Raw genomic sequence first — 19,098 nt, forward strand, 5'->3', positions numbered from 1 at the left:
CTGATGTATAACTTTGTTGTATAGTAGGGGCAACATGATGAGCTACGATTGAATGAGGAACATTAACCTCGTACACCTGTTCCTGCTTACTGGTGCTGTGTGAATCACTTTGTGTCAGCTCCCAAACGTATTAGATATACTGCTTACGTGCCATTCTTTGTGCTGGTGCTTGGCAGAGTGAGTGAGCGAATGACAATATATTCATGGAAGGGTGTCTCTCCCAGCTGCAGGGCCAGAGTCTTGGATGGGTGCAAATAAAAGACAGAGGCATGAATTAGGACCTAATGATAAGGATAAGCAGTAGCAGATGAATGGTAGCAAATTGCAGTGTTTAAGGGCTTAGGTCACATATAAGCTAGAGCATTAGGTCAAGAATAAGGGAGGGCAACAAATTACAGCAGATGCTGGAATCTGTTCTGAAAACAAAAAATTGCTAGAAATCACAGTGGGTCAGGCAACATCCGTGGAAAGAGTGCAAGCTAATGTTTTGAATCTAGATGACACTTCATCAGAGCTCATCTAGACTTGAAACATTAGCTTGCTATCTCTCCACAGATGCTGCCTGACCCGCGGTGATTTCCAACACTTTTTGTTTTCAATAAAGGGAAAATGGCCAGCATTGTGGTGTGTGTAGCCTCCAGCATCTCGCATACTACACATACACCCTCTGCCAATGATATCAGTAACAAATTTACCATGTGATACTATTTCTGCCAGGTTGCTGTGTGCCAACTCAGTGTGCCAGAGTTTGAAGAAGTGTGAAGCAGCTTTCTGTAATACACATAGAGAAACATGCAGCAACTGTTACCGAGATGGGGAAAGTTTTGGTTGAGATTGTACGAAGAAATTAACTGGAATGTAATCGAATCAAAGATTTGCACTGGTTTTGAGGACAGAAGAAGGTGTTTAGAGTGTGGACAGAATAAAATGGATCTCGTTTGGAGGAGTGGCTTTTGCTCTGTAGGAGCGTAAACCATGGAATTGCAGGAATTTAAAGCTGAAACTTACCTTGGTAGATAAAGAAACAAAACAAAATGTATTTATGTAGCACCTTTAATATAGTAAAATATCTCAAGCTGCTACATAAGAGAATTACAAAGCAAAATTTGACATTGAGCTACAATATTAGGGTAGATGGCTTAAAGTTAGGTCAACTTTGGTTAGTTGATTTTGGCAGAGAGTTTTAGGGAGGGATTTCAAGAACTGGGCAGCTGGTGGCATTATGACTATTTGTGAAGCAATTAAAATTGTACATAGTCAAAAAAACCAAAACTAAATGAGTGCACATATTCTGGAGGTTTGTGGGGCTGTTGGAGTTTACAGAGACAGGGATAGGTGAGGCTACAGAAGGATTGAAAACAAAGAAACAACATAATTTTCATGTAGTTAGGCAGACTTTTTAAGGACTTGTGGTTCACATACCCTCAGAGCAGTCATGAACGAAAGTGTGGATGATGGAGCTTTTTGAAAGGTTACTTCAAAAAGTCTTCCCCATGACCCTCTATGTCACACTACACCCCTCCACTTACCTCTGACCAAAGAAAGAACAAAGAACAAAACAGCACAGGAACAGGCCCCTTTGGCCGTCCAAGCCTGCACCACCACATTTTGAACTTCCATACTAAAACTGTCTTCACTTACAGGATCCGTATCCATCTATTCCCGTCCTATTTATGTATTTGTCCAGGTGCTTCTTGATCATCCAGATCCTTCTTGGTTCCTCATACATTCTGTGCCCAGCTTTGTCCCTTCATATACCCTCACATTGCCTCCCATACCCTCCATGCAAAGCCATGCCCATCCCATCCATTATGGCAAGGAATGGCACCCAGTCACCTTCCTCCCAATGTCCCTCATACTCCCAATCCCAATATATGCATTTCCATGCCCCTTCACCCACTATTAATTAATTAATTAATTCTATATTTACAATGGCCTTTTTAAAAATCAAGTTATTCATTCAAATCTTCCATTTCTAAAGAAAACTGTTTTGCAACAACCCTATCAAAATATCAAGCACACAAACCTGTTAAAATTTTAATGGTTGAATCTGCAAGTATTTGTAACCCGCTTATCTCTTGTACTCTTATTTAAATAAATATTTTGCAATTGACAGAATGGGTCATGGAATGAGAGCTGTCAATCAACTAATGTTTTCCTTGGGATGCAGCTGTTTCAATGGTCTAATGGATGTCTGGGCTCTCAGCCAAGAATGCAGAATGAGGCCTGGACCCATTAAAACCCTTTTCTGGCATAGTAGCTAGACCCAGTGAGTGATTCTGGCATCATTGACTACTTAGTCTCCTCTCTCTACATATGATGATTTATTTGTTGTGACATCATCCTCTATCTGAGGGAAGCAGAATATCCTTCCCAGATATGGCTAAGTTATTAAGATTTCAATATCAGAAAATGAGTGGCCTGACCATTGACATAAAGCCTGATGTCATACTGTAAATGTTTCACACACTATCATTCAAAATTACATTTCTCCTTTCAGAGTTGTTGGCTGATCTGTGAGAATTCCCAATCCTCCCTAGTGCCTAACAGGACTAGCAAAGACAACTCTCTGATGTTATTGGGCAGACACAGTCAATGCGTAGCCAACTATTTGCTTTACTCTATGGTGTAACTCACCCCACTCCATTACCCACATCTCTCCTAAACCTACCTGTTGATCACTGGAAAATAGCAGTCAGTGCATAACGTGACACAATATATAACAACTTAAGAACGCCCTGATAAATCAGTTGTCAATGGGCTTACAGTGTTTATACTAGAACTACTAATCATTCAACAATGGTCTGTATTAATTACTACTATAGTTACTATTGATTCCCAAATAAATCCTTGTGCAGCCTAAAACTGTCTGCTGTTATGGAATGGGAAAAGCAAGCCCCAGTTTCTATATTCTTTTGTACAACTTTGAAATTCTTGCTTGTCAACGCAAGGCCTCAGACCTCAGACTTTATTCCCTCCCCACCCATCCATGTTGTTCTCAAATGTTTAAAGTGGCACTACGGTACTAAAAATACAGTCATAGAGTTATACAGCATGGTAACAGGCCCTTTGACCCAACCTGTCCATGCTGACCAGGTTTCCTGAACTGAACTAGTCCCATTTGCCTGTGTTTGACCCATATCCCTCTAACCCTTTCCTATCCATGTACCCATCCAAATATCTTTTAAACGATAATAATTGTACCCGCCTCTATCACTTCCTCTGGTAGCGGTTCCATACACGCAACACCCTCTGTGTGAAAAAATTACCCCTCAGGTCCCCTTTAAATCCTTCCCCTCTCACTTTAAACCTATGCCCTATAGTTTTGGACTCCCCAGCCCTGGGAAAAGACTTTGGAAATTCATCTTATCTAAGCCCTTCATGATTTTATAAATCTCTATAATGTAACCCCTCAGCCTCCTATACAGCAGGGCAAAACGTCCCAGCCTATCCAGCCTTTCCCTATATCTCAAACCTTCCAGTCTCAGTAACATCCTTGTAAATCTTTTTTACAACTTTTCCAGTTTAATGACATCCTTCCAATAGCAGGGCAACTCGAATTGTATGCAGTACTCCAAATATGGCCAAATATGTCACATCTATTCCTCAGTCACCTAGAACATGCTTAATAACCATTGCCCAAAGATTACATTGCAGCTTTCAAATCAATTCACAATAACTAATATCTCTTTTTGTAATTGTACATGTTAATTTTAAAATTGCCTGCAGTTAATTGAAGTTTTGTTATTTTGTTATTAACAATCCGATGATGGCTGGACAAGAGATTTCAACTGTCATCAGTAAATACTGTAATTAATGTAGGTGATTTCATTGTCTGTATTCTCAGTCAAGTGTATGATAATTCGGCTCCACCATATGGTTGGAATCAATAGCTCCTCCAAGCCAGGAGTCTATAAATAATCCAGTCAGTTCTCACTGCTTATGCTAAAAGAAAGGAAATAATCAAGATTATTCTCTTCCCTTTGTTAAATACAGTGTAAAGATACACACCAGTAAAAGTGGTGTAATGTCGGCAGCTAAGCCAAATGTACATCAGTGAAAAGGGAAAAAAAAGTACACAATTTTTGCTTGTTAAAATCCTTAGGTTAGCATTCATAGCTGCAAACATACAGTGGTGAGTATGACTGAAGTCACCAATGTGCAGTTCAGGTAGTGGACCTGCCAACTTCTTTTGTGGATGAATGAGGAATGGCCAAACTATAGCAATGGGAAATGATCGATCTACCCATTTCTGTGATGCAATTTCTACTGCTGTATCTGATGTTAATTTAAGGGAGGGATGTAGCACCATGGGCAATGTTGCATCCCTTTTTGTATCCTGCGGCAATACAGTGGATTGATCACCCACCTGAGTGAGACTGGGTGAAATGATACATCTGCTGTTTGGAGGCAGTGACCCTAACTTTTGGTTTGTGTGTTTTCCCAATAGTACTTTGTTCATTGCCAAGTTGGTGCTGGTAGTTGGGGGATAGGGGTTGCTATTTGAGCAGCTACTAATGGATCTATTAATACCTTTTAGACCATTCTCCTTCTAAGATAGCTCATAGACACATGAATATTTCTCACAGCATTGCACATGCCAAGTGATACAATATTGCTGTGTTATGTGTGTGGACTGTTAAACATGGAATAAGTGAATAGGTTAATTCAGTTGGCTACATGACTGGTATGTCATCCAGAACAATGCTAACACCATGGGTTAACTTTCTGCACTGGCAAAGGTGAAAGTAGGAGCTGCCTCTTTGTCCTGCTGCTGAGAGTGGACAGCAATGGCAAATTGCCACTAACAAAAACTGGCTTGGGATGCAGCATCAGCTGACAATAAGCCAGAGACCTGCCTCTTGGCATTGTATCTTTGGGAACATACAAAGCAATGGGAGAATATGAATGTCTGCCTGGTGGAAACCGGGCTGGAATGCAGCTAAATAGCTGCACAATGACTTGCTGCCTGGTTATTGCTTGATTCTTTGCCCACTGCCATCTCAGTTGGGCCCTTTGTTAAAGTGGCTAAACTACCCATTTGTTTAAGGCAGGAGCCTCATTAATGCATGTAAATAGGGATTCTCTCATATCATAGTATTCTAACAGTCAACTATTAATCCTGGCAGTAAAGAGGAGGAGAACTTTTATGGATTTCCTCACTGGGACCAGAAGCAACAGGAATTGCCGGGATCCCATAAAGTTATGTCTGTACATCTGCTTTCCCAGGATTCCAACCATCTTTAGGGACAGGCCTGATCCTTCCCTCCAATTCCAATGACCTACGTTGGTGACAGTGGGAGGTCTTAAATCCAAAACTTTGACCCAAAGCTGGCTGGCAGGATGGAAGTGATGTTTGAAATTTACCCAACTCTGTCCTCTCATCCCCTCATCAGCTCAAAACTAGTTCCCAGTTAGAATCCCTGACTCAGACCCAACCCACCCAACGTCACAGCTGTCAGGAACTTGTTGGGGCTGGGTGATCATCTCTGGCTGGGCGTATTTCTTGGTGGTTTCATCACATAACCTATCGTCTCTACCTGCGCTGCCCAACATTCCCATCCTTGTGGTACATCACACTCCTACATCAATCAGAATGTCAACAGTCTCTTCATTAATACCTGATCTTCACTGTCAGTCAACAACTTTATTCTTCAGGCTCACATACTGTAAATTCATAACCCAAAATGTTTTGAAAAAAAGAAATTGCTTTGCATTGTTTTTCCTAGACACCCCGGATATTAGTATAGAATACTTGGAGGTTCTAGGGAAATCTTGGGAGTTTGGCAATGCAAATATAGCAATGATTCAAGATTTACCATTCCAACCATACAGATACTTGGGCTACAAGAGCAGGTCAGATAGGAATTCTACAGTGAGTTACTCAACTCTTCAAAGCCTGTCCACCATGTACAAAGTATGATGGAATATTTTCCATTTGCCTGGATGAATGCAGCTTCAGCAACACTCTAAGAGCTTGACACCATTGAGACAAAGCAGTCTGCTTGATTGGCATCCCATTCATTCACTTAAACATTCAATCTCTCCACCACTGATGCACAGTGGCAGCAGTGTGAACTGTGTACAAGAGACACTTCAGAAACTTACCAAGGCTCCTAGAACAGCACTTTCTAAAGATGCAACCTTTACCACCCAGAAGGACAAGGACAGCAGATGCAGGTGAAAACCATTACCTGCCGGTTCCCTTCAAGTCACACTCCATGCTGACATGGAACAGTATTGGCATTTTGTTATGATCCCAACTGATTGTAATACTGGACAAGTCAGATCCCAAAGTGAGACCTGGCATGCCAGATCATAAGTTTTATTGTTGCTATTTGCATAATATGGTTGTCAGTCAAAGAACATAATAACATGAGGTTGTCATTGAATCACACAGTACAGAAGAGGCCTTTTGGCCAATGAAGTTTATATCACCAAAAATATACTAACTACAGTCGTTTTACTTTCTAACACTAAGCCCATAGTCTTGAATGTTATGACACTTCAACCTCATCCAAGTATTTTTTAATGGTTATGAGGTATCCTGCCTCAATGATACTTCCAGATAATGCATTCCAGACCATCACCACCCTCTGGATGGAAATGTTTTTTCTCCAAATCATCTCTAAATGTCCTGCTTTTCAGTTTAAAATTAATGCACTGTCAATGCCTTTTAACAAAAGAACATAGATGTTAATTATAAACAAAAGGAAAAGAAAACACTAATCACATTATACTATACAAGAACTATTTGATACAGTCTTCTTACAAATATCAGATATAAATATTCTACCCTTTTACCACCAACAACAACCTGAGAGATACTTAAATCACAGTGAAAAATCACCCTATCTTCACTTTAAAGTTCCTCATTCAGTTGGCATGACTGTAATTTGTTTCTGGAGCTTTTCTAAACACATGCAGAACAAACACTTGGATTTTCTATACCATGACCTTCTAGCAGTTTTCTGCATCCAGTGTTTTCTTCTCATACACCGCTCAGAACTTTGTTCCCAACCTTGATTTTTTTTGGAGACTGCTAAATGCACCATTTTGCTTTGATTGGAACTGTTCACTGTGCCTCACTTTCTGCATGGTTCTGTCCTGTGATACTGGACTCCTGTCACTAGCAACAATAGTTTATTTGTCTTTAACCCTGTTTTTCTAATGCACTAAACTCTTTACCTTAAACTGTTTTCCAAGGCTGTGAATATTCATTAGAAATGCATGTATCAACAAATTTTAGCTATCTCTGCACCACTCAAAGAACAAGTTCAGAATGAAATTAAACTTCCCTTCTTAACACACACAATGCAGCAAGACAAATCAAACTTAAATACATGTTTTTGTCCAGTTTAAAACCCAAGTTTCTAAATAGTAAAACTAATATCATGAACTGTCATTGCAGTTTCTTCACTGTTGCTAGGTCAATACCCTGGAACTCCCCTTCTAACAACATTGTAGTAATGTCACATGAACTGCAGGAATTCAAGAAGGTGGCTCACCGCCATCATCTCAAGGCCAATTAGAGATGGACAATAAATGTTGGCCAAGCCAGCAAAACCCATATGCTCTGAATGGAAAAGAGAAATGTTGTAATGCCTTTATGTGGACCCAAATAAAAACTTTTTCTCATTAATATCTAATTTGTTGGAATTGCCAGTTATAGCTAATGCTTGAGAGGAAACTCATAATACCTTTCAGAAAGGGTTTCTGGCGATGTAGAATTGTTAGAAGGAGATTTAATATTATGGGCTGGATTAGGGCCCCAATGGTATAATATCTGTAAAACTAAGTTTTCGTTTGGACAAAATTTACATGGATGATAGTAAAATGAAAGGTATGCAGGTTAGTTTGATCTTAGAGTAGGATAATAGGTTGGCACAACATCGTGAGCCGAAGGTCCTGTACTGTTCTATGTTCTATGTAAAATTTCAAATGATCTGCTCTTCATCTGAGTGTAAGGTAATGCGTGAGAGGGCGATGCAGTGATTTCTTTACTTATTCATTAGCTTTCACATTCAAAATTTCTGGTTCTTAAGTGATCTTCCCTAAAGGTGTGATTGAGAGTCAACTGGAGGCTCATGCCTGAAGACTTCTGTCCTCACATGATGTAACACAATGAAGTGGAGCAGCAACACAAAGTCCAAATGCAGGGTTCGGTACTGGGTCCACTTTTGCTTGTCATTTATATAAATGATTTGGATGAGAATTTAGGAGGCATAGTTAGTAAGTTTATGGATGACATCAAAATTGGTGGTATAGTGGACAATGAAGAAGGTTATCTAAGACTACAAAGAGATCTTCATCAATTGGGTCAATGGGCTGAGGAGTAGCAGATGGGGTTTAATTTGGATAGATGCAAAGTATTGCATTTTGGTAAAACAAACAAGGACAGGACTTATATAATTAATGGTAGGGCCCTGGGTAGTGTTGTAGAACAGAGAGACCCAGGTACATAATTCTTTGAAATTTGCATCACATGTGGACAGGGTGGTTAAGAAGGCGTTTAGCACACTTGCCTTCATTGCTCAGACCTTTGAGTACAGGAGTTGGAACGTCATGTTGAAGTTGTACAGGATATTGGTGAGGCCTCTTCTAAACTACTATGTACAGTTCTGCTCACCCTGTTACAGGAAGGATATTATTAAATTGGAGAGATTCAGGAGAGATTTACCAGGATTTTGTCAGGAATGGAGGGTTTGAGTTATAAAGATAGGCTGGGACTTCCTTCACTGGAGTGTTGGAGTTTGAGAGGTGACCTTACAGAGGTTTATAAAATTATGAAGGGGATAGGTAAGGTGAATAGAAAAGGTTTTTTCGCTAGGATGGGTGAGTTCAAAACTAGGGGGTATATTTTTAAGGTGAGATGAGAAAGATTTAAATAGAATATGAGGGATAACTTTTTATATAGAGAGTGGTTTGTTTGTGGAATAATCTGCCAGAGAAACTGGTGGATGCAGGTACAGTTACAACATTTAAAAGACGTTTGGATAAGTACATGACTACTAAAGGTTTGGAGGAATATGGGCCAGTTGCAGGCAACTGGGACTAGTTTGGTTTGGGAACATGGTCGGCATGAACTAGTTGGACCGACGTGTCTGTTTCCGTGCTGTATGACTCTATGACTGTATGCAGTTCCGAAAGTCTTTCCATTTATCTTAATGGCATCAACAGAAGCTGTGCTGGGGAGCTGATGCTTAAGACATTCGATGGATCTAATTGCCATATTATATTGCAACTGGAATCCTGGGGTACTATTTGGTTCTATGCTAGAATAATGTTTATATGAATGCAAAACAGTAGCATGAAACATACAAATAATGCATCCTGTTGCAATGTTAACTATCTCTATAAATCATTTTTGTTTCTTTTTATTCATTCATGAGATGTGGGCATTGCTGACTAAACCAGCATTTATTGACCATCTCTCATTGCTATTGAATGGAGTGACTTGCTCGGGAAATTCAGAGGGCAGCTAAGTGTCAACTACATTGCTGTGGGTTTGGTGTCACAAATAGGTCAGACCAGGTAAGGATAGCAGATTTCCTTTAGGGAATTTATCATTCAGATAGGTTTGGTTTTCAAGAAAGATTAACACACAGTCACAATGAGGCTAGCTTTTAATTCCAGATCTATACTGAATTCAGATCTCTTCATCAAACATGGTGGAATTTGAACCATGTCCCCAAAGCATTAATCTGGGTTTCTGAAATACTAGTCCAGTTATATTACCACTATGACATCATCTCTGTAAACACTTGCATTTACCAAGCCATGTCTTCCTTCAGCTGTTTCCAAATACACAAAGTTTCCCTTTATTGGCAGCATCAGGTCAAATGTCAAAGTAGTTGACAACAACAGAATGGTTGCAATCAGTAAATGTATCTCCATACAAACAGAACATTATTTTAAATACGGTAATCTATGCAGTAAACTACAGTGCAATCTTGTATAGCTACTCTGTATTTTTTTCTCAAAAGACTAGATTTTATTCAGCAAACTGAAAGAGGTGTCTTTATTCTGAAAGATCTGATGCATCTATACAAATGGCTATTCAATAAGGCATAAACACAAAGCAGAGCATAGAAGTCATAATACAACAATATGAACTTGTCATGCCCCAGTACCTCCTTTGACCAAGAAAGAAGCCATGCATTTCACATGCAAATGTGTCTCCTTGGAACCCATTCTGTGAACACGTACGGCTGCTGAACAGGTGCATACAGTATCCTTTCGGTCATCGGTTGGCAACGGAAGATACACAAAGTTCTTTATATCTGTACTAATACTGAATAAAAACTCTCAGGGTGTCACATTCAGGTTTAATAACAAAAGTGACATTGTGCTCTTGAATAAACTGAAAAATTATGCAACTCACAATAAATTTTATAAACACATCAAGAAAGTTCATAATAATGCTTACTATTAATTGGCTTAAAGTTTCCAATGCCAATGTTATCAATTTTACACTTTATATTTTCTTTTTAACTCCTTCTCTCCTGAAGTCACGTATCATTCCCTGGTAAAGAGGGATGCACAAAGCACTTTCCTAAGTTTCCCTTAAATTTATTCTTGAAATATGTATAACAAAGTGGCTGTGCATAGCCTGATTCCTACTCAGCCTGTCCCAGTAATCATTGGCTCAGAATAGAATTCACCACTTGGATTGCCATGGAGGGAAGCCAGATGCTACCTAAAATTCAGTGGAATGGGCCAGTGATACTTCACTGTGCCACCTGTTTTCAATTTTAATATGAACTGAATGGAAAAGCAAGTACAAGCAACAGAAATGTTGCATGTTGTGACGTTGTGCCAGACAAACCAGGTAAGACCCGTGTCCTAAATTAGGTGACCTCAGTTGGGACATGAACAGGAGAAATATCATTGACTACAGTTAATTAGAAAAGGTTAAAATTAGCCCGCTTTCCACCTCTGGCTGGTATTATAGAGGAGTAGATGTTAACTGGAACATAATCAGATTTGTCTACATTGTTGACTTGCCAGTTCAGAAATGAATGAATGATTGCTACTCCAACAATAGATTTATATCTTAGCCTGAATCTTCAGGACAGTAATGGAACAATTGGGGGAAATCAGATATCTCATGAAAGTATCGTTACTTAAAAGGGCTTCCACTAATGCTTTCCAGAAAGAAGAACACTCCCCTGACTTCAGACACAATGACAAGTTATCATTAGCCTTTATATCTTCAACAGGTCATGGAGTAATTTTAGGGGATTGTTGCAATATGACAGATATTCACAGTTTAAAGTCATTCAAGTCCATTGCTCCCTGAAAGTGGCCACGCAAGTAGATAGGGTGGTAGAGAAGGTGTATGGCATGCTTGCCTTTATTGGTCAGGGAATTGAGTACAAGAGTCAAGATGTCATGTCACAGCTTTAAAAGACTTTAGTTAGGCCACACTTAGAGTATTGCGTTCAATTCTGGTCACCACATTACAGGAAGGATGTGGAGGCTTTGGAGACCTCTTCAAAGGTTTACCAGGATACTGCCTGGATTAGAGGGTATGAGCTATAAGGAGATGATAGAAAAACCCAGGTTGTTTTCTTTGGAGCAGCAGAGGCTGAGGGGAGACTTGTTAGAAGACTATAAAATTATGACATGCATAGATAGGGTTGACAGTCAGAATCTTTTCCCAGAGTTGAAATGTCTAATACTAGAGGCATGCATTTAAGGTGAGAGGGGGAAAGTTGAAAGGAGATTTGAGGGGCAAGATTTTTTACACAGAGTGGTAGGGGTCTGGAACACACTGCCAGGAGTGGTAGTGGAGGCAGATACATTCGGAGTGTTTAAGGGATTTTAGATAGGCATATAGATATGTAAGCAACAGAGGGATGTAGACCAAGGGCAGGCAGAAGGGATTAGTTTAATTTGGCGTCAGGTTCGACACAACATTGTGGGCCGAAGGGTCCGGTTCTGTGTCGTACCATTCTATGTTCTATGTTCTTAGGGTAAGAAACCCTATTCTGACATTGTTTGATATATTGGACAATATATCAGTCAGTGTGTATCTGTATAGATTGGAAGTATTCTGTCAGTAGCCACATGATATGCCTCATATTTTTCCAATATTTCATTACTGATTTGCTTGGCCTTCCCTTGGTTGCACAGCGCAGCGTAGGAACTCCAACACACAATCGAGCCACACTATTACTTCAGTGTAGCAGAACATTCATATGCCATTACATTTACCTTTAAAAGAAATTTTTCGAAATCTTGCCTGAATATCAGACTGGCTAAAGACGTTTTCTTTGTTGTCCAATTACTCACAATTTCATGATTCACCGTCATTCAGCTCAGGAAAGAGTTAAAATCCAGGCTTGAACTGATAAGTGGAAATTAACATTTGTGTCATACAATTGATTAGGAATGGCTATCTTTAACAAGGAAAAGCCGATTTATCTCTCTTGATCTTCACCATTGCTAAATATCCCACCATCAACATTTTGATCTTAAACTCAATTGGATCAGCCTTGTCAATACAATGTCTACAAGTGTAGGGCAGAGATTGCATACTCTGACATGTGGCTCATCTCCTGAACACTTAAATCCTCTCACTATCTATAAGCTCAAGTGGGGACTGTGATGAATACACAACAATTAGCCTGATAAGTGAGCTTCAGGAACATGTAAGAAGCTCAATGTCATTGTGGACAGAACAATTTGCTTTCTTGCAGCTGGACACAATATCCAATACTTTCCCTATCCTCCACCAAGATAAAGTAGCCTACAAGGTACACTACAACAATTTACTTCAACAATATCTCTCTTTGTTGTAAACTCCATCACCAAGGAGGCAAAGAGCAGAAATATTATACAAATGCCATCACTTCCAAGTTTCTTTCCAAGTCAAACGCCATCCTGATATGCATGTATTTCTTTGCTCCATTATCATCTCTGAGCCAAAATGTTGGAATTCCCTAAAATACCAGCACAGAAGAACCATCAGTCCAAGGGTTGAAGTGTTTCAACAAAGCTCCACAGTACCTTCTCAGCATAATAAAGAATGGATAATAAATGTGACTTGTCAGCAACTTCCAAAAGCCAAGAATATTCTAATTGGTTACAGGAGCAGAAGAGTACATACATTGTCTTCAGTGTATCTTTTAAATCTATGGAAGGTAACCAGAAATAGACCGTGATACAGTTGTGAAATGGTTAATGGAACAACACAAGTCTTTTAACATGTATGAGTGACATGCAATTTATGTTAAACTGCTAGTGACCCTTCGTATGGTCTCTGATCCTGATCCAAAATCCATGGTAAATCAATGCACTAACAAGACAGCAGCAAAAGAATAAAACAAAGCAAAAATCATGAACATTCACTACTTTCTCTGTACTTAAAAAGCAATATTATTTTGTAATATGTTTATTGCATTGAGCACACTCAGAACTGTGATGGGTAACTTTTTCATTATCATGTCAGTACTGCTGTGGCAATATTTCACAACAGAATTTTTCTTATGACATATTTTCATGAATCTCTGACAGGCCATTTATTTGCTCCATGCTTTCATTGAAATATGTACTTGTAGCTTTATCACGAGTGACCAGTAAACATGAAATAACTGACAGAATATCCCTTATTGATAACAATGTGATATTTTCCAGACAATGGCTGCCACATCATTTTGCCAATGTATCAACCTCCTAGGATTCCATTGGCTTGGGCGATCAAAGCCAATGTTACCCGTGTAGATGAGGATAGAGCTCATTTTTAAAGCTTGTGAAAAGTTCTAGTTATTTTGGGTATGGTTTCATATTAACCGTGTCCACATATGGGCGGCACGGTGGCTATGGGTGGCACTGTGGCTTATGGGTGGCTCGGTGGCTCAGTGGTTAGCACTGTTGCCTCACAGCGGTAGGGACTTGGGTTCGATTCAACCCTCGGGCAACTGTCTGTGTGGAGTTTACATGTTCTCCAAAGTGTCTACTTGGGTTTCCTCCCACAGTCCAAAGATTTCCAGATTAGGTGGATTGGCCATGCTAAAATTGTCTAAGGATGTGCAGACTAGGTGGATTAGCCATGGGAGATGCAAGATTACAAGGATAGAATGAGGGGGGAGTGATTTTGGAAGGGATTCTCTTCAGGGGGTCAGTGTGGACTCGATGGGCTGAATAGCCTGCTTCCACATTGCGGGGATTTTACAGATAAATAAGAGTGTGTATTATGATGGCACTAAAATGATCGGAAATATTAGGTAAAACATATTAGGCCCAAACAAATGGATAGGTCGTCAAAGCTGCACTGCAAATGGCTTCCACACAAAATTCTTAAAAGTATTACATGTTATGTTAAAGGTGGATGTAGATGCAGCTTGAAGAAATGTAGAAGTCTCAAAGAAGGAGCCCAGGCTACTTTCACAATTGAGAATGATTCCAGGTTGAGAGAGATTGGGGCAGAAGAGAGGTGAAGCCGAATTAACCTTGTGCTCAAGCCAGATCTGGCATTGGACGACTGTATATTTAGAAACAAGATGAAAAATTGTTGCTTTCTCATTTTCATGAAGACCAGGCCCATTTAGTTTGCACATGTTATTATTTGAGTGGTACGGATCATTCAGTCTGCCACTTTTTGATCTGAAAGCTTTGTTTGGAATCAGAGAAAATTAGAAAACTAAATTCCAAATGTTATCCCTTTTAAGGTAAAATGTTGGAATTGGAATTGCTGACGGTGTCAGGCCCAAAATGATCCTAATGGCATACATTAGTTTTCCTATTATTTCAAATGCTTCAATTGATTTACGATTTTGCTGGATTTATCAGTGGCATGTCCACCTACACTAACTATAAGAAAACAAAAAGGATAAAGTGCAGATACTGCAAACTGAATTTCAGAAACCACTGAAGATTCATTGTGGATCAGCAATCCTCTTTAAAAAATAAGTCAGGTTCTGAGATTTGGATGTGTTTTCTTTATTAGTTCTGATGAAGAAGATGCATCCAAAGTATTAAAAGATATCCTTTCTGCTTACAGATACCGACAGACAGGCTGTATATTATTGGCGCCTTCTATAGTTATTATCAGAGAGGTTTAAAGGTATCTTTAAAAGTGTTTTCCATAGCATGGAACTGAGCCCTGCTGACTGAGCAAATTTGTTTGACTACCAGAATAAGTTACAGCGGGGAGTGATGGTAATTTCCTGTTGTTGTAAGGGTTATTGTTATGGAGAGTGTGCTTATTTTAGAGCATTTACTTATTTAGAGAGACTGAATGACAGTCTCTGTGTCTGGAAAGTGACCTTTAACACAAAAGAAAAATGAAAACGATGTGCATGTGCAAATCATCAGTGTTCGGTTGGCAGGAGTGCGTCACGTTCAAGAATTAACTTGCACGGCCTTAGTAAGAACCGGGGGAGTGTACACTCCTGCAGAATAAACAGACTATCTTGCTTGTAACTGGAAGTTCCAGGTGTTCATTCATGCTATGTGAAAGGCCATCATAATTCACAGATGCTGCAGGAGTACCAGTAACTCAGTGTCACCAGTCAGATCGTCCCTGTTCATTACTCCAGCATCTGCACTTCTGTTCTTGTGAGTACCGATTCAACTAGACTACAGCTGCTTTGTTCACTAATCCCACTCCCCCACACCACACAACATTTCAGTTATCTACCCTTTGTTACTTCAAGAAAAATATGACGATTAGCAATTGGTAAAACAGTGCTTTCCTCACTTATGCTTTCCAATCACTAAACTGATATTTACATACCCATTGTAAAATCAACATGAGACTGAACCTTCACCAGCATGAAAATGGATGTGTATTAATTAGGAGTCTCACTTGCTTAGCTGTACAGAATCATTCAACTGTGAGGCAGCAACATCTGGTACAGAGCGTGATATAGTCCTAAAGCAAACCATTGCATGTTTGTGAAAAGAAATCAAAAGACATATGTTTTGAGTAAGTTGTTGTAGTTGGATCTTGTTGAATAAAACAAAATCTGACAGATTTATTGACCCATTCATACATTACCAGTATGTTAGATATTGTGAACGGACAATATATTTACTACTCAATGTGGCTTCAAATCTGGAATGATCTGTACTGCAAATTCACTAGACAAGAACAGAATAACAGTATAGTTACACTCCCACTTTCATTTTAAATCAAGTAGTTTTGAGTCTGCAATAGTATAAAAGTAACAGTCTAGCTCAGGAAATGACCCAGTGCTAAAGCCCTGAGGTGAGTCGCTCCCCAGGAGGCTGTCTTGAGCTTGTTCTGAGTGTGGTATAATTCTACCCTAAGGCTTACTTTATATCGTCTTATAAATTTAACCCCAGCCTTGAAAAAGTACCTTCTACTGCACCTAAGTTAACTTTTGATTTCCTAGAGCCAGATTAGTCCTTGCTGAGAAAAATTGCCAATTAGTGGAAGAGATTGGAAAAGTTTGGAATGCCGTTACTCATTTCATATAGGATCCATACAAATAAATCAAGCTCCCAGTACTCCCATCCTTCCCAAACTCCACCAACTCCCCATGTACATCAATCTCAAATTTCCCATCTTTCTGTTCAAACCTTTCCAAATCTATCCTTTGCCTTGAGCCATCCTACCTTAATGATTTCTTTCTGCTTTACTTTTCTGAAAATGCTTTGCAGTTCTCTTATGTAAAATCTCCTCAATATCACTGTGCTCCAACATTGCAATCATTAGACTCCACCTCTATCTGAAATACTTGTACCTAATTGCTATCTCCTTTGCTCCTTCTCTGCTTTTAAAAATGCTACAACCTCCTCTTTTGATTACAGTGATAACCTGCAGCACTAATCTGTTCATCAGATTAGTTATTTCACAGTGTTCTCCCCCTTTTCCTAAAAGTTCTGCCACTTGGTGGGATATGGGTCCTAAGGCACCATAGCCAAACATGCATTCTTCATGCATTTGTGGGCTATTGATGAGGGTTTCACAACAAAGCATAACATTTTTTTTCTCTTACATATTCATTCCAGTAAGAGTTCGATAACAAAGACCACAAACTCTTCATTAGCACAGGGGCACTATGACCGGTTGTAGTGTCTTAACAGCTGTCCCAGATAAGATCCATTACCTCAACATAATTGGCAGATCAAAGTCATGATTTTCCTGGTTTGTACACTACTGAGAGTAGAACCAGCTACTGCATTTGCTCTAAACTATCAAGCCGCAGTTAGTCAGTTGACCCGCCTAGTTATACAAAATATAATTTGCAGTTGAATGTTGTTCAAGAATCACTAGGTATTTTCAAATCTAGATTTTATAAGTCTGATTTTCAAAGGATTGGCATTTTATTTAACCATTATGGACAATATTATGGTCTGTCCCATATCATGGATTCAACGTAGCACGTTGAAAATGAATATCTCATTATGAAATAGAAAAGAAGAGAAAGATGGAAGGCTTGCATTTCTGAAACAGCTTTCGTGATCTTAGCATGCCCCAAGACACTTAACAACAATAAAGTGCTTTTGTAGTGCAGTCAGAATTGTAATATAGGAAATGTTATCAGTAATGCTATTAGCATATAACCAGTTCCTAAAACAGCAATCTGATAATGAGCAGATAATCTGCTCTTTTTGATGCAGAATGATTGATAAATATTGCACAGACACTGGAGAGAACTTTGTTGCTCTGTTTTGAACTATTGTCATGCAACCCTTTTACATCCTTTGATAGCACAGGTGAAGCCTTGGTTGAATGTACATAATTGTGATAAATCAGAAAAATCCAGGATCCTGGGTGTCCCATTTTTGTTGCAGGTAGTTTGATAATGTGAGAGAAAAGGCAAATGGAATGGCAACTATAGCCCATTTGATTGGCAAAGGCTTGGATACTGACACATATGATTTTAAAGAAGAGATTGATCTAGGAGGATAATGAACAATCAGAAAGAAGAAATCGATGTTTAAGGATGATCATTGCTCTCAAACATGTTTGATTGCTTTTGTTTCACTGTTTTACAATGGTTACTCTATTTAGGTACATTGGTTGCAGTTTGGAAACTACCAGAAGGAAATGAGATTAAAAAAATGAAATAGTACATTGGAGACGAAATACCGTCACTACTTAAGAAAACGATTCCTTTTAAACAGAGACCACTGCTGAACAGAAATTTATCTATTTGTCAGATTATCCCGATTAAGAAAAATATATTGGCAGTGGATTAAATGCATTGGAAATCTATCAGAGCCTCAGCGAATAATACCATACGTTGCCAACTGTGAATTAGGTTGAGGAATATGTTTCAAACAGTCGGAGACTCCCCGGGATGACTATGTAACTAACAACAGGTACGTGACAGAAAACAGTCAGCACCAAATTGTCTGCATGTTGATGGGAGACCACAATAATAGTATAAACAGTGTTAAAACAAGCGATTAATCCAGAAGGGTAATGAGCAGTCAGAAGCAGGACGCCAAAAATTGAACACTTGCAGTCAGCCTCTTGGGTTTGCACAAAACAGCTGGCTCAGTTTGGCTTAATCTATACATGCTCATCATTGCATTAATCCACTCATCTGAAAGATTTTATTGGGTGTTTGGTCTGAAGTTTGAGTGAAAGATATACATGTACACATAAACAGATGGGAATTTTATTTGGTTGTGTCCAGGACAAAACTGGCAGGGAGATTTTAAAATGGAGTGGAGGGAATAACCATTCCATTCTACTGTTAACACGCTTGATTTTTCATAGGAACGTAGGCCATTTGGCTATTTAAGTCTGCTTTGTCATTTAATAAGATCATGGCTGATTTGATTGTGGTCCCAAATCCATTTTCCTTTCTGGTCCCCATGACCCTATTCTAACAAAATGTATCTAACACAGCCTTGAATATATTCAATAACCCAGCTTTTACAGTTCTTTTCCCTGCAATAACAACCAAAAAAGAATCCCCCTCGTCCTCACGTACCACCCCACCAACTTCCGGATCCAACGCATCATCCTCCGACACTTCCGCCATCTGCAATCCGACCCCACTACTAAAGACATTTTTCCCTCCCCACCCTTATCTGCTTTCCGGAGGGACCACTCTCTCCGTGACTCCCTTGTCCGCTCCACACTCCCTTCCAGCCCCACCACACCCGGCA

At 39.4% G+C, this 19,098-nt stretch overlaps 1 protein-coding gene across 1 annotated transcript in view; it reads right to left on the reverse strand.

Annotated features, from left to right (window-relative positions):
- LOC109928015 (genetic suppressor element 1-like) overlaps positions 1-19,098 on the reverse strand; it is a 220,874-nt gene that overhangs the window by 130,561 nt on the left and 71,215 nt on the right. The gene's annotated exons all lie outside the window — the stretch shown is intronic.

The sequence above is a fragment of the Rhincodon typus genome, chromosome 2, assembly GCF_021869965.1.
Source record: "Rhincodon typus isolate 14 chromosome 2, sRhiTyp1.1, whole genome shotgun sequence".
Taxonomy (NCBI): Eukaryota; Metazoa; Chordata; class Chondrichthyes; order Orectolobiformes; family Rhincodontidae; genus Rhincodon; species Rhincodon typus.